Below are 12,920 nucleotides of genomic sequence, written 5' to 3' on the forward strand. Positions count from 1 at the left end.
AGAGACACAAGACTAGGTGCATTGAAACCGGTTCGGCCCATAGAGACGGACCCCAACGTTTCTGTCAGATAGCTCATTCAAGGACCCCGTAGCAAGTCATGGAAAAAAAGTGGATTTTCAGCACCAATTAGGGTTTTACTCGGGCACCGAATGACCTATTGAGCCGAAACTCGGGATTCGGGGTCGCCTCACATAGGACTACACATAATGTCCGAACTGGACCCGCAGCTAGAACGTAACTATGTGTTTTACGTTTTTATTATGTTTTCATCTAAAGGCGCTGTGAATTATGGGCCTGCTCTGACATATGTGATAGTTGGCTTCTAAATGAGTTGGAAAAAGTGGGTTTGGTGTCAATTGATATCAGTTTGGTGTCAGAATGACATCTAATTGACTGATGGACACTGACTTGCTAGTTGACTTTTGTTAATTTGCAATATGTTTAAGCGGAGAGGGACCATCACCAAAATGGCATTCTGAAATCAACACAAAAAATGGCATCACCATAGTGTCCAGACTGTGCCGAGTCCAACGAGGCGCCCCGCTTGACCGTAGCTCGCTCGGTCTGAGCGCAGCGACCATGAGAAAAGTAGGCCCAAAATGAAGCCTGCACCACAATGTCATTTGATTTTGGGTGACAGCGGCGGAACCGTTAGGTTTAGAAAGACAATTCAACCACAGGAATGTTCCTAAGGTCCTCCCGATCTGTGCAAGCCTAACCTTGACCGTGTGGCATTAACCCTTCACAGTTAAAAGAAGGTGTTTACATCAAAAAGTTTGCATTGACTTTTCTCCCCATAGGAATACATTGCCTGCTCCCCTAAATACAACCTGGAGTCTATATGGGTTATGAATGCTGTATGAACCTGTCTTTGGTACCAGTCCATCAGGCCATTATAAGGTCTACCTGTGTCGATTCTAAGCTTCCTGGACCAACCGGAAGTGGTTACAATCGCCCTAAAAGTGTTTACCCATACCCTGCCTGCAGTTTGATAGACATAGTGCATTCAACCCTGTGTAAATCAGTCAGTTTTTATAGTAAAGACTTAAAACTCAGGATGTACAATGTACTTTTTATATACACCACTCCATTGAAACGACAATGAAATGATAGGAGCAATTCTTAAAACAGGTACTGACACGGATCGAAAACATGATCTTCAGTTTTTGAAAATGATGCCATAAAAGTTGGCAACCATGCCACTTCTGTTCTATGAATGTACTAACAGGGATTGAACGCATGTTCTTCAGATTACAAGAACAAATGATTTAGCACATCTCTGTTTCCTGCTTAGAATTTCGACATTCTGGAAAGTAGAAGTTGGGTCTTTGCAGAAAACACATGGAAGTGCTGGGGATTGAACCCAGGACCTCATACATGCAAAGCATGCGCTCTACCACTGAGCTACACCCCCTTTCTGGGAAAGAAAAAAATGTTTATTTTTTTTAAAATTTCTCCTTCCTTGTACCAGGTAAGCCAGTTGAGAACAAGTTCTCATACACAACTGCGACCTGGCCAAGATAAAGCAAAGCAGTGCAACACAAACAACAACACTACACATGGAACAAACAAGCGCACAGTCAATAAAGAATTGGATGGATTTTTTTTTTAAAGGCAATAAATAGGCCATAGTAGCGAAGTAATCACAATTTAGCAAATGAACACTGGAGTGATAGATGAGCAGAGGGTGATGTGCAAGTAGAAATACTGGTGCGCAAAAGTGCAGAAAGTAAATTAAAACCATATGGCTATGAGGTAGGTAGATTGGGTGGGCTATTTACAGATGGACAATGTACAGCTGCAGCGATTTTAAGCTGCTCAGATAGCTGATGTTTAAAGTTAGCAGTGTTGCCAACTTCTCAGTAAGAAAAGTAGCTATTGGCTGTCCTAAAAGACGCTAGAAGTTGCAACATGACGTCATCACCAAATTTGCATAATTAGCCATGATCATGTCATTGTGATGGACGCTGTTGGAGAGAGGAATAACTCTGTGGGAGAGACAAGAAGTGAGTAAAAAAACACCCTAAATATGTTTAGAACAACAAATGAACTTTCTTCTGTCGATTCTTGTTGTTTTTTATGTCACAATTCCAATTCTCCTCCTTTATCCGGGCTTGGGACCAGCAAAAGTGAGCAAAAAGAGACACTCTGGCGGAGCAACTTAGTTTTTAGTTTTATTGTTGATTTTTTTGGTTTTTCAGTTTAGTTTTCTTAATTTGTTTTTGTTTTTAACCTTATGGTCCACTTAGGAGCCTACAACAAGTCACAGTAAAACATTAACATTTTTAACCATAACATTGAAAATAAAAAAATTCTATACAATCTAAATGGACCAAAAAGAGACAATAGGAAAAACTTTCAATGGCAATGTGAGAAAATGATGGGAACTAGTCTGGCCCTAATTCAGGTTAATTGTGGTTTTTTTTAAAGTAGACCAGGGCGGGATCAGCCAGCAGCGGCTTCCACACATGGTCTACCTGATTCATTTGCAGTCTGGACGCGGAGGGGTGAATATCTCCTGCTCTGACTGCAGCTGGAAGGGACTGCTGCGCAAGGACTAGGCCGCCTGTGAGTGCTTTGATAAGGCGGAGCTTTACCTAGCATAGACTTACAGATGACCTGGAGCCAGTGGTTCTGGCGACGAATATGTAGCGAGGGCCAGCCGACTAGAGCATACAGGCGCAGTGGCCATATCAATACAATTGACCTTTTCTTTACACTGTTAAGATGAAAGTACATTTCCATAATATCAGCTATCTATCATAAACGTCGAACAAGGATTGAACCCATGTGCTTCAGTTAACTGAAAACAGATGACTTTGCACATCTATTTCATTCTTAGAATGTCAACATTGTGTAAAGGGGAGTTGTACAAAACCAAATATAACAAGTGAATAATCTCAAAAGATAAGTTGGGGAATACTGTAGGACCGCATACATGTAAAGTGGCTCTATCATAGAGATACCCCTTGTGTTCAAATACTGATACAACATGATTTTTCTACAAAGTCCTCCAATGAATGTAAATTTCCATGGAATCAGAAATCTTTTTTTATAAAGGCACGGATGGGACTTGAACCCATGATCTTCGGTTTACGAGACCGACGCCTTACCACTTGGCCACCATGCCTCTCTATAATGCAAAATATATATATATTTATCAACATTCTGAAAATAGTAGTTGAATTTGCAAATGTGAATTTGGCACACAAACTCAGTGGAGAAAGGATCTCGTACATATACAGCATGCACTCCCCCTCTGAGCTTCCATCCCATTTAATTTGCAGATAAAACGCAATATTAATACAATGTACTTTTATATACACCACTCCATTGAAACGACAATGAAATGATAGGAGCAATTCTTAAAACAGGTACAGACAGGGATCTAATTGAAAACATGATCTTCAGTTTTTGAAAATGATGCCATAAAAGTTGGCAACCATGCCACTTCTGTTCTATGAATGTACTAACAGGGATTGAACGCATGTTCTTCAGATTACAAGACCAAATGATTTAGCACATCTCTGTTTCCTGCTTAGAATTTCGACATTCTGGAAAGTAGAAGTTGGGTCTTTGCAAAAAACACATGGAAGTGCTGGGGATTGAACCCAGGACCTCATACATGCAAAGCATGCGCTCTACCACTGAGCTACACCCCCTTTCTGGGAAAGAAAAAAATGTTTCTTTTTTTTTAAATTTCTCCTTCCTTGTACCAGGTAAGCCAGTTGAGAACAAGTTCTCATACACAACTGCGACCTGGCCAAGATAAAGCAAAGCAGTGCAACACAAACAACAACACTACACATGGAACAAACAAGCGCACAGTCAATAAAGAATTGGATGGATTTTTTTTTTAAAGGCAATAAATAGGCCATAGTAGCGAAGTAATCACAATTTAGCAAATGAACACTGGAGTGATAGATGAGCAGAGGGTGATGTGCAAGTAGAAATACTGGTGCGCAAAAGTGCAGAAAGTAAATTAAAACCATATGGCTATGAGGTAGGTAGATTGGGTGGGCTATTTACAGATGGACAATGTACAGCTGCAGCGATCGGTAAGCTGCTCAGATAGCTGATGTTTAAAGTTAGCAGTGTTGCCAACTTCTCAGTAAGAAAAGTAGCTATTGGCTGTCCTAAAAGACGCTAGAAGTTGCAACATGACGTCATCACCGAATTTGCATAATTAGCCATGATCATGTCATTGTGATGGACGCTGTTGGAGAGAGGAATAACTCTGTGGGAGAGACAAGAAGTGAGTAAAAAAACACCCTAAATATGTTTAGAACAACAAATGAACTTTCTTCTGTCGATTCTTGTTGTTTTTTATGTCACAATTCCAATTCTCCTCCTTTATCCGGGCTTGGGACCAGCAAAAGTGAGCAAAAAGAGACACTCTGGCGGAGCAACTTAGTTTTTAATTGTTCTTTTTTGGTTTTTCAGTTTAGTTTTCTTAATTTGTTTTTGTTTTTAACCTTATGGTCCACTTAGGAGCCTACAACAAGTCACAGTAAAACATTAACATTTTTAACCATAACATTGAAAATAAAAAAATTCTATACAATCTAAATGGACCAAAAAGAGACAATAGGAAAAACTTTCAATGGCAATGTGAGAAAATGATGGGAACTAGTCTGGCCCTAATTCAGGTTAATTGTGTTTTTTTTTTTAAAGTAGACCAGGGCGGGATCAGCCAGCGGCGGCTTCCCACATGCGCGATTCATTTGCAGTCTGGACGCGGAGGGGTGAATATCTCCTGCTCTGACTGCAGCTGGAAGGGACTGCTGCGCAAGGACTAGGCCGCCTGTGAGTGCTTTGATAAGGCGGAGCTTTACCTAGCATAGACTTACAGATGACCTGGAGCCAGTGGTTCTGGCGACGAATATGTAGCGAGGGCCAGCCGACTAGAGCATACAGGTCGCAGTGGCCATATCAATACAATTGACCTTTTCTTTACACTGTTAAGATGAAAGTACATTTCCATAATATCAGCTATCTATCATAAACGTCGAACAAGGATTGAACCCATGTGCTTCAGTTAACGAAAACAGATGACTTTGCACATCTATTTCATTCTTAGAATGTCAACATTGTGTAAAGGGGAGTTGTACAAAACCAAATATAACAAGTGAATAATCTCAAAAGATAAGTTGGGGAATACTGTAGGACCGCATACAAGTAAAGTGGCTCTATCATAGAGATACTTCCCCTTGTGTTCAAATACTGATACAACATGATTTTTCTACAAAGTCCTCCAATGAATGTAAATTTCCATGGAATCAGAAATCTTTTTTTATAAAGGCACGGATGGGACTTGAACCCATGATCTTCGGTTTACGAGACCGACGCCTTACCACTTGGCCACCATGCCTCTCTATAATGCAAAATATATATATATTTATCAACATTCTGAAAATAGTAGTTGTGCAAATGTGAATTTGGCACACAAACTCAGTGGAGAAAGGACCTCGTACATATACAGCATGCACTCCCCCTCTGAGCTTCCATCCCATTTAATTTGCAGATAAAACGCAATATTAATACAATGTACTTTTTATATACACCACTCCATTGAAACGACAATGAAATGATAGGAGCAATTCTTAAAACAGGTACTGACAGGGATCGAAAACATGATCTTCAGTTTTTGAAAATGATGCCATAAAAGTTGGCAACCATGCCACTTCTGTTCTATGAATGTACTAACAGGGATTGAACGCATGTTCTTCAGATTACAAGAACAAATGATTTAGCACATCTCTGTTTCCTGCTTAGAATTTCGACATTCTGGAAAGTAGAAGTTGGGTCTTTGCAGAAAACACATGGAAGTGCTGGGGATTGAACCCAGGACCTCATACATGCAAAGCATGCGCTCTACCACTGAGCTACACCCCCTTTCTGGGAAAGAAAAAAAAAATCTTTTTTTTTTTTTTAAATTTCTCCTTTCTTTTACCAGGTAAGCCAGTTGAGAACAAGTTCTCATACACAACTGCGACCTGGCCAAGATAAAGCAAAGCAGTGCAACACAAACAACAACACTACACATGGAACAAACAAGCGCACAGTCAATAAAGAATTGGATGGATTTTTTTTTTAAAGGCAATAAATAGGCCATAGTAGCGAAGTAATCACAATTTAGCAAATGAACACTGGAGTGATAGATGAGCAGAGGGTGATGTGCAAGTAGAAATACTGGTGCGCAAAAGTGCAGAAAGTAAATTAAAACCATATGGCTATGAGGTAGGTAGATTGGGTGGGCTATTTACAGATGGACAATGTACAGCTGCAGCGATCGGTAAGCTGCTCAGATAGCTGATGTTTAAAGTTAGCAGTGTTGCCAACTTCTCAGTAAGAAAAGTAGCTATTGGCTGTCCTAAAAGACGCTAGAAGTTGCAACATGACGTCATCACCGAATTTGCATAATTAGCCATGATCATGTCATTGTGATGGACGCTGTTGGAGAGAGGAATAACTCTGTGGGAGAGACAAGAAGTGAGTAAAAAAACACCCTAAATATGTTTAGAACAACAAATGAACTTTCTTCTGTCGATTCTTGTTGTTTTTTATGTCACAATTCCAATTCTCCTCCTTTATCCGGGCTTGGGACCAGCAAAAGTGAGCAAAAAGAGACACTCTGGCGGAGCAACTTAGTTTTTAATTGTTCTTTTTTGGTTTTTCAGTTTAGTTTTCTTAATTTGTTTTTGTTTTTAACCTTATGGTCCACTTAGGAGCCTACAACAAGTCACAGTAAAACATTAACATTTTTAACCATAACATTGAAAATAAAAAAATTCTATACAATCTAAATGGACCAAAAAGAGACAATAGGAAAAACTTTCAATGGCAATGTGAGAAAATGATGGGAACTAGTCTGGCCCTAATTCAGGTTAATTGTGTTTTTTTTTTTAAAGTAGACCAGGGCGGGATCAGCCAGCGGCGGCTTCCCACATGCGCGATTCATTTGCAGTCTGGACGCGGAGGGGTGAATATCTCCTGCTCTGACTGCAGCTGGAAGGGACTGCTGCGCAAGGACTAGGCCGCCTGTGAGTGCTTTGATAAGGCGGAGCTTTACCTAGCATAGACTTACAGATGACCTGGAGCCAGTGGTTCTGGCGACGAATATGTAGCGAGGGCCAGCCGACTAGAGCATACAGGTCGCAGTGGCCATATCAATACAATTGACCTTTTCTTTACACTGTTAAGATGAAAGTACATTTCCATAATATCAGCTATCTATCATAAACGTCGAACAAGGATTGAACCCATGTGCTTCAGTTAACGAAAACAGATGACTTTGCACATCTATTTCATTCTTAGAATGTCAACATTGTGTAAAGGGGAGTTGTACAAAACCAAATATAACAAGTGAATAATCTCAAAAGATAAGTTGGGGAATACTGTAGGACCGCATACATGTAAAGTGGCTCTATCATAGAGATACTTCCCTTGTGTTCAAATACTGATACAACATGATTTTTCTACAAAGTCCTCCAATGAATGTAAATTTCCATGGAATCAGAAATCTTTTTTTATAAAGGCACGGATGGGACTTGAACCCATGATCTTCGGTTTACGAGACCGACGCCTTACCACTTGGCCACCATGCCTCTCTATAATGCAAAATATATATATATTTATCAACATTCTGAAAATAGTAGTTGTGCAAATGTGAATTTGGCACACAAACTCAGTGGAGAAAGGATCTCGTACATATACAGCATGCACTCCCCCTCTGAGCTTCCATCCCATTTAATTTGCAGATAAAACGCAATATTAATACAATGTACTTTTTATATACACCACTCCATTGAAACGACAATGAAATGATAGGAGCAATTCTTAAAACAGGTACTGACAGGGATCGAAAACATGATCTTCAGTTTTTGAAAATGATGCCATAAAAGTTGGCAACCATGCCACTTCTGTTCTATGAATGTACTAACAGGGATTGAACGCATGTTCTTCAGATTACAAGAACAAATGATTTAGCACATCTCTGTTTCCTGCTTAGAATTTCGACATTCTGGAAAGTAGAAGTTGGGTCTTTGCAAAAAACACATGGAAGTGCTGGGGATTGAACCCAGGACCTCATACATGCAAAGCATGCGCTCTACCACTGAGCTACACCCCCTTTCTGGGAAAGAAAAAAAAATGTTTTTTTTTTTTTTAAATTTCTCCTTTCTTTTACCAGGTAAGCCAGTTGAGAACAAGTTCTCATACACAACTGCGACCTGGCCAAGATAAAGCAAAGCAGTGCAACACAAACAACAACACTACACATGGAACAAACAAGCGCACAGTCAATAAAGAATTGGATTTTTTTTTTTTTTTTAAAGGCAATAAATAGGCCATAGTAGCGAAGTAATCACAATTTAGCAAATGAACACTGGAGTGATAGATGAGCAGAGGGTGATGTGCAAGTAGAAATACTGGTGCGCAAAAGTGCAGAAAGTAAATTAAAACCATATGGCTATGAGGTAGGTAGATTGGGTGGGCTATTTACAGATGGACAATGTACAGCTGCAGCGATCGGTAAGCTGCTCAGATAGCTGATGTTTAAAGTTAGCAGTGTTGCCAACTTCTCAGTAAGAAAAGTAGCTATTGGCTGTCCTAAAAGACGCTAGAAGTTGCAACATGACGTCATCACCGAATTTGCATAATTAGCCATGATCATGTCATTGTGATGGACGCTGTTGGAGAGAGGAATAACTCTGTGGGAGAGACAAGAAGTGAGTAAAAAAACACCCTAAATATGTTTAGAACAACAAATGAACTTTCTTCTGTCGATTCTTGTTGTTTTTTATGTCACAATTCCAATTCTCCTCCTTTATCCGGGCTTGGGACCAGCAAAAGTGAGCAAAAAGAGACACTCTGGCGGAGCAACTTAGTTTTTAATTGTTCTTTTTTGGTTTTTCAGTTTAGTTTTCTTAATTTGTTTTTGTTTTTAACCTTATGGTCCACTTAGGAGCCTACAACAAGTCACAGTAAAACATTAACATTTTTAACCATAACATTGAAAATAAAAAAATTCTATACAATCTAAATGGACCAAAAAGAGACAATAGGAAAAACTTTCAATGGCAATGTGAGAAAATGATGGGAACTAGTCTGGCCCTAATTCAGGTTAATTGTGTTTTTTTTTTAAAGTAGACCAGGGCGGGATCAGCCAGCGGCGGCTTCCCACATGCGCGATTCATTTGCAGTCTGGACGCGGAGGGGTGAATATCTCCTGCTCTGACTGCAGCTGGAAGGGACTGCTGCGCAAGGACTAGGCCGCCTGTGAGTGCTTTGATAAGGCGGAGCTTTACCTAGCATAGACTTACAGATGACCTGGAGCCAGTGGTTCTGGCGACGAATATGTAGCGAGGGCCAGCCGACTAGAGCATACAGGTCGCAGTGGCCATATCAATACAATTGACCTTTTCTTTACACTGTTAAGATGAAAGTACATTTCCATAATATCAGCTATCTATCATAAACGTCGAACAAGGATTGAACCCATGTGCTTCAGTTAACAAAAACAGATGACTTTGCACATCTATTTCATTCTTAGAATGTCAACATTGTGTAAAGGGGAGTTGTACAAAACCAAATATAACAAGTGAATAATCTCAAAAGATAAGTTGGGGAATACTGTAGGACAGCATACATGTAAAGTGGCTCTATCATAGAGATACTTCCCTTGTGTTCAAATACTGATACAACATGATTTTTCTACAAAGTCCTCCAATGAATGTAAATTTCCATGGAATCAGAAATCTTTTTTTATAAAGGCACGGATGGGACTTGAACCCATGATCTTCGGTTTACGAGACCGACGCCTTACCACTTGGCCACCATGCCTCTCTATAATGCAAAATATATATATATTTATCAACATTCTGAAAATAGTAGTTGTGCAAATGTGAATTTGGCACACAAACTCAGTGGAGAAAGGATCTCGTACATATACAGCATGCACTCCCCCTCTGAGCTTCCATCCCATTTAATTTGCAGATAAAACGCAATATTAATACAATGTACTTTTTATATACACCACTCCATTGAAACGACAATGAAATGATAGGAGCAATTCTTAAAACAGGTACTGACAGGGATCGAAAACATGATCTTCAGTTTTTGAAAATGATGCCATAAAAGTTGGCAACCATGCCACTTCTGTTCTATGAATGTACTAACAGGGATTGAACGCATGTTCTTCAGATTACAAGAACAAATGATTTAGCACATCTCTGTTTCCTGCTTAGAATTTCGACATTCTGGAAAGTAGAAGTTGGGTCTTTGCAAAAAACACATGGATGTGCTGGGGATTGAACCCAGGACCTCATACATGCAAAGCATGCGCTCTACCACTGAGCTACACCCCCTTTCTGGGAAAGAAAAAAAAAAAATTTTTTTTTTTTTAAATTTCTCCTTTCTTTTACCAGGTAAGCCAGTTGAGAACAAGTTCTCATACACAACTGCGACCTGGCCAAGATAAAGCAAAGCAGTGCAACACAAACAACAACACTACACATGGAACAAACAAGCGCACAGTCAATAAAGAATTGGATGGATTTTTTTTTTAAAGGCAATAAATAGGCCATAGTAGCGAAGTAATCACAATTTAGCAAATGAACACTGGAGTGATAGATGAGCAGAGGGTGATGTGCAAGTAGAAATACTGGTGCGCAAAAGTGCAGAAAGTAAATTAAAACCATATGGCTATGAGGTAGGTAGATTGGGTGGGCTATTTACAGATGGACAATGTACAGCTGCAGCGATCGGTAAGCTGCTCAGATAGCTGATGTTTAAAGTTAGCAGTGTTGCCAACTTCTCAGTAAGAAAAGTAGCTATTGGCTGTCCTAAAAGACGCTAGAAGTTGCAACATGACGTCATCACCGAATTTGCATAATTAGCCATGATCATGTCATTGTGATGGACGCTGTTGGAGAGAGGAATAACTCTGTGGGAGAGACAAGAAGTGAGTAAAAAAACACCCTAAATATGTTTAGAACAACAAATGAACTTTCTTCTGTCGATTCTTGTTGTTTTTTATGTCACAATTCCAATTCTCCTCCTTTATCCGGGCTTGGGACCAGCAAAAGTGAGCAAAAAGAGACACTCTGGCGGAGCAACTTAGTTTTTAATTGTTCTTTTTTGGTTTTTCAGTTTAGTTTTCTTAATTTGTTTTTGTTTTTAACCTTATGGTCCACTTAGGAGCCTACAACAAGTCACAGTAAAACATTAACATTTTTAACCATAACATTGAAAATAAAAAAATTCTATACAATCTAAATGGACCAAAAAGAGACAATAGGAAAAACTTTCAATGGCAATGTGAGAAAATGATGGGAACTAGTCTGGCCCTAATTCAGGTTAATTGTGTTTTTTTTTTAAAAGTAGACCAGGGCGGGATCAGCCAGCGGCGGCTTCCCACATGCGCGATTCATTTGCAGTCTGGGGTGAATATCTCCTGCTCTGACTGCAGCTGGAAGGGACTGCTGCGCAAGGACTAGGCCGCCTGTGAGTGCTTTGATAAGGCGGAGCTTTACCTAGCATAGACTTACAGATGACCTGGAGCCAGTGGTTCTGGCGACGAATATGTAGCGAGGGCCAGCCGACTAGAGCATACAGGTCGCAGTGGCCATATCAATACAATTGACCTTTTCTTTACACTGTTAAGATGAAAGTACATTTCCATAATATCAGCTATCTATCATAAACGTCGAACAAGGATTGAACCCATGTGCTTCAGTTAACAAAAACAGATGACTTTGCACATCTATTTCATTCTTAGAATGTCAACATTGTGTAAAGGGGAGTTGTACAAAACCAAATATAACAAGTGAATAATCTCAAAAGAGAAGTTGGGGAATACTGTAGGACCGCATACATGTAAAGTGGCTCTATCATAGAGATACTTCCCCTTGTGTTCAAATACTGATACAACATGATTTTTCTACAAAGTCCTCCAATGAATGTAAATTTCCATGGAATCAGAAATCTTTTTTATAAAGGCACGGATGGGACTTGAACCCATGATCTTCGGTTTACGAGACCGACGCCTTACCACTTGGCCACCATGCCTCTCTATAATGCAAAATATATATATATTTATCAACATTCTGAAAATAGTAGTTGTGCAAATGTGAATTTGGCACACAAACTCAGTGGAGAAAGGATCTCGTACATATACAGCATGCACTCCCTCTGAGCTTCCATCCCATTTAATTTGCAGATAAAACGCAATATTAATACAAGGTACTTTTTATATACACCACTCCATTGAAACGACAATGAAATGATAGCAGCAATTCTTAAAACAGGTACGGACAGGGATCGAAAACATGATCTTCAGTTTTTGAAAATGATGCCATAAAAGTTGGCAACCATGCCACTTCTGTTCTATGAATGTACTAACAGGGATTGAACGCATGTTCTTCAGATTACAAGAACAAATGATTTAGCACATCTCTGTTTCCTGCTTAGAATTTCGACATTCTGGAAAGTAGAAGTTGGGTCTTTGCAAAAAACACATGGAAGTGCTGGGGATTGAACCCAGGACCTCATACATGCAAAGCATGCGCTCTACCACTGAGCTACACCCCCTTTCTGGGAAAGAAAAAAATAATTTTTTTTTTTTTTAAATTTCTCCTTTCTTTTACCAGGTAAGCCAGTTGAGAACAAGTTCTCATACACAACTGCGACCTGGCCAAGATAAAGCAAAGCAGTGCAACACAAACAACAACACTACACATGGAACAAACAAGCGCACAGTCAATAAAGAATTGGATGGATTTTTTTTTAAAGGCAATAAATAGGCCATAGTAGCGAAGTAATCACAATTTAGCAAATGAACACTGGAGTGATAGATGAGCAGAGGGTGATGTGCAAGTAGAAATACTGGTGCGCAAAAGTGCAGAAAGTAAATTAAAAC

General features: G+C 39.6%; 11 non-coding genes across 11 annotated transcripts; all 11 read right to left on the reverse strand.

Moving 5' to 3' along the window:
• Positions 1-1,343: 1,343 nt before the first annotated feature.
• On the reverse strand, positions 1,344-1,415 carry trnaa-ugc (transfer RNA alanine (anticodon UGC)). The gene has a single exon. It is a non-coding gene; the product is annotated as a tRNA-Ala (tRNA).
• A 1,644-nt stretch (positions 1,416-3,059) lies between these two features.
• trnat-cgu (transfer RNA threonine (anticodon CGU)) lies at positions 3,060-3,131 on the reverse strand. The gene has a single exon. It is a non-coding gene; the product is annotated as a tRNA-Thr (tRNA).
• Positions 3,132-3,591: 460 nt separating this feature from the next.
• Positions 3,592-3,663, reverse strand: trnaa-ugc (transfer RNA alanine (anticodon UGC)). Its single transcript has one exon. It is a non-coding gene; the product is annotated as a tRNA-Ala (tRNA).
• A 1,637-nt stretch (positions 3,664-5,300) lies between these two features.
• Positions 5,301-5,372, reverse strand: trnat-cgu (transfer RNA threonine (anticodon CGU)). The gene has a single exon. It is a non-coding gene; the product is annotated as a tRNA-Thr (tRNA).
• Positions 5,373-5,824: 452 nt separating this feature from the next.
• On the reverse strand, positions 5,825-5,896 carry trnaa-ugc (transfer RNA alanine (anticodon UGC)). The gene has a single exon. It is a non-coding gene; the product is annotated as a tRNA-Ala (tRNA).
• A 1,640-nt stretch (positions 5,897-7,536) lies between these two features.
• trnat-cgu (transfer RNA threonine (anticodon CGU)) lies at positions 7,537-7,608 on the reverse strand. The gene has a single exon. It is a non-coding gene; the product is annotated as a tRNA-Thr (tRNA).
• Positions 7,609-8,060: 452 nt separating this feature from the next.
• On the reverse strand, positions 8,061-8,132 carry trnaa-ugc (transfer RNA alanine (anticodon UGC)). The gene has a single exon. It is a non-coding gene; the product is annotated as a tRNA-Ala (tRNA).
• A 1,640-nt stretch (positions 8,133-9,772) lies between these two features.
• Positions 9,773-9,844, reverse strand: trnat-cgu (transfer RNA threonine (anticodon CGU)). The gene has a single exon. It is a non-coding gene; the product is annotated as a tRNA-Thr (tRNA).
• A 452-nt stretch (positions 9,845-10,296) lies between these two features.
• On the reverse strand, positions 10,297-10,368 carry trnaa-ugc (transfer RNA alanine (anticodon UGC)). The gene has a single exon. It is a non-coding gene; the product is annotated as a tRNA-Ala (tRNA).
• A 1,630-nt stretch (positions 10,369-11,998) lies between these two features.
• Positions 11,999-12,070, reverse strand: trnat-cgu (transfer RNA threonine (anticodon CGU)). Its single transcript has one exon. It is a non-coding gene; the product is annotated as a tRNA-Thr (tRNA).
• Positions 12,071-12,520: 450 nt separating this feature from the next.
• trnaa-ugc (transfer RNA alanine (anticodon UGC)) lies at positions 12,521-12,592 on the reverse strand. Its single transcript has one exon. It is a non-coding gene; the product is annotated as a tRNA-Ala (tRNA).
• Positions 12,593-12,920: the final 328 nt, after the last annotated feature.

Source organism: Oncorhynchus masou, unplaced genomic scaffold (genome assembly GCF_036934945.1).
Source record: "Oncorhynchus masou masou isolate Uvic2021 unplaced genomic scaffold, UVic_Omas_1.1 unplaced_scaffold_2562, whole genome shotgun sequence".
NCBI lineage: Eukaryota > Metazoa > Chordata > Actinopteri > Salmoniformes > Salmonidae > Oncorhynchus > Oncorhynchus masou.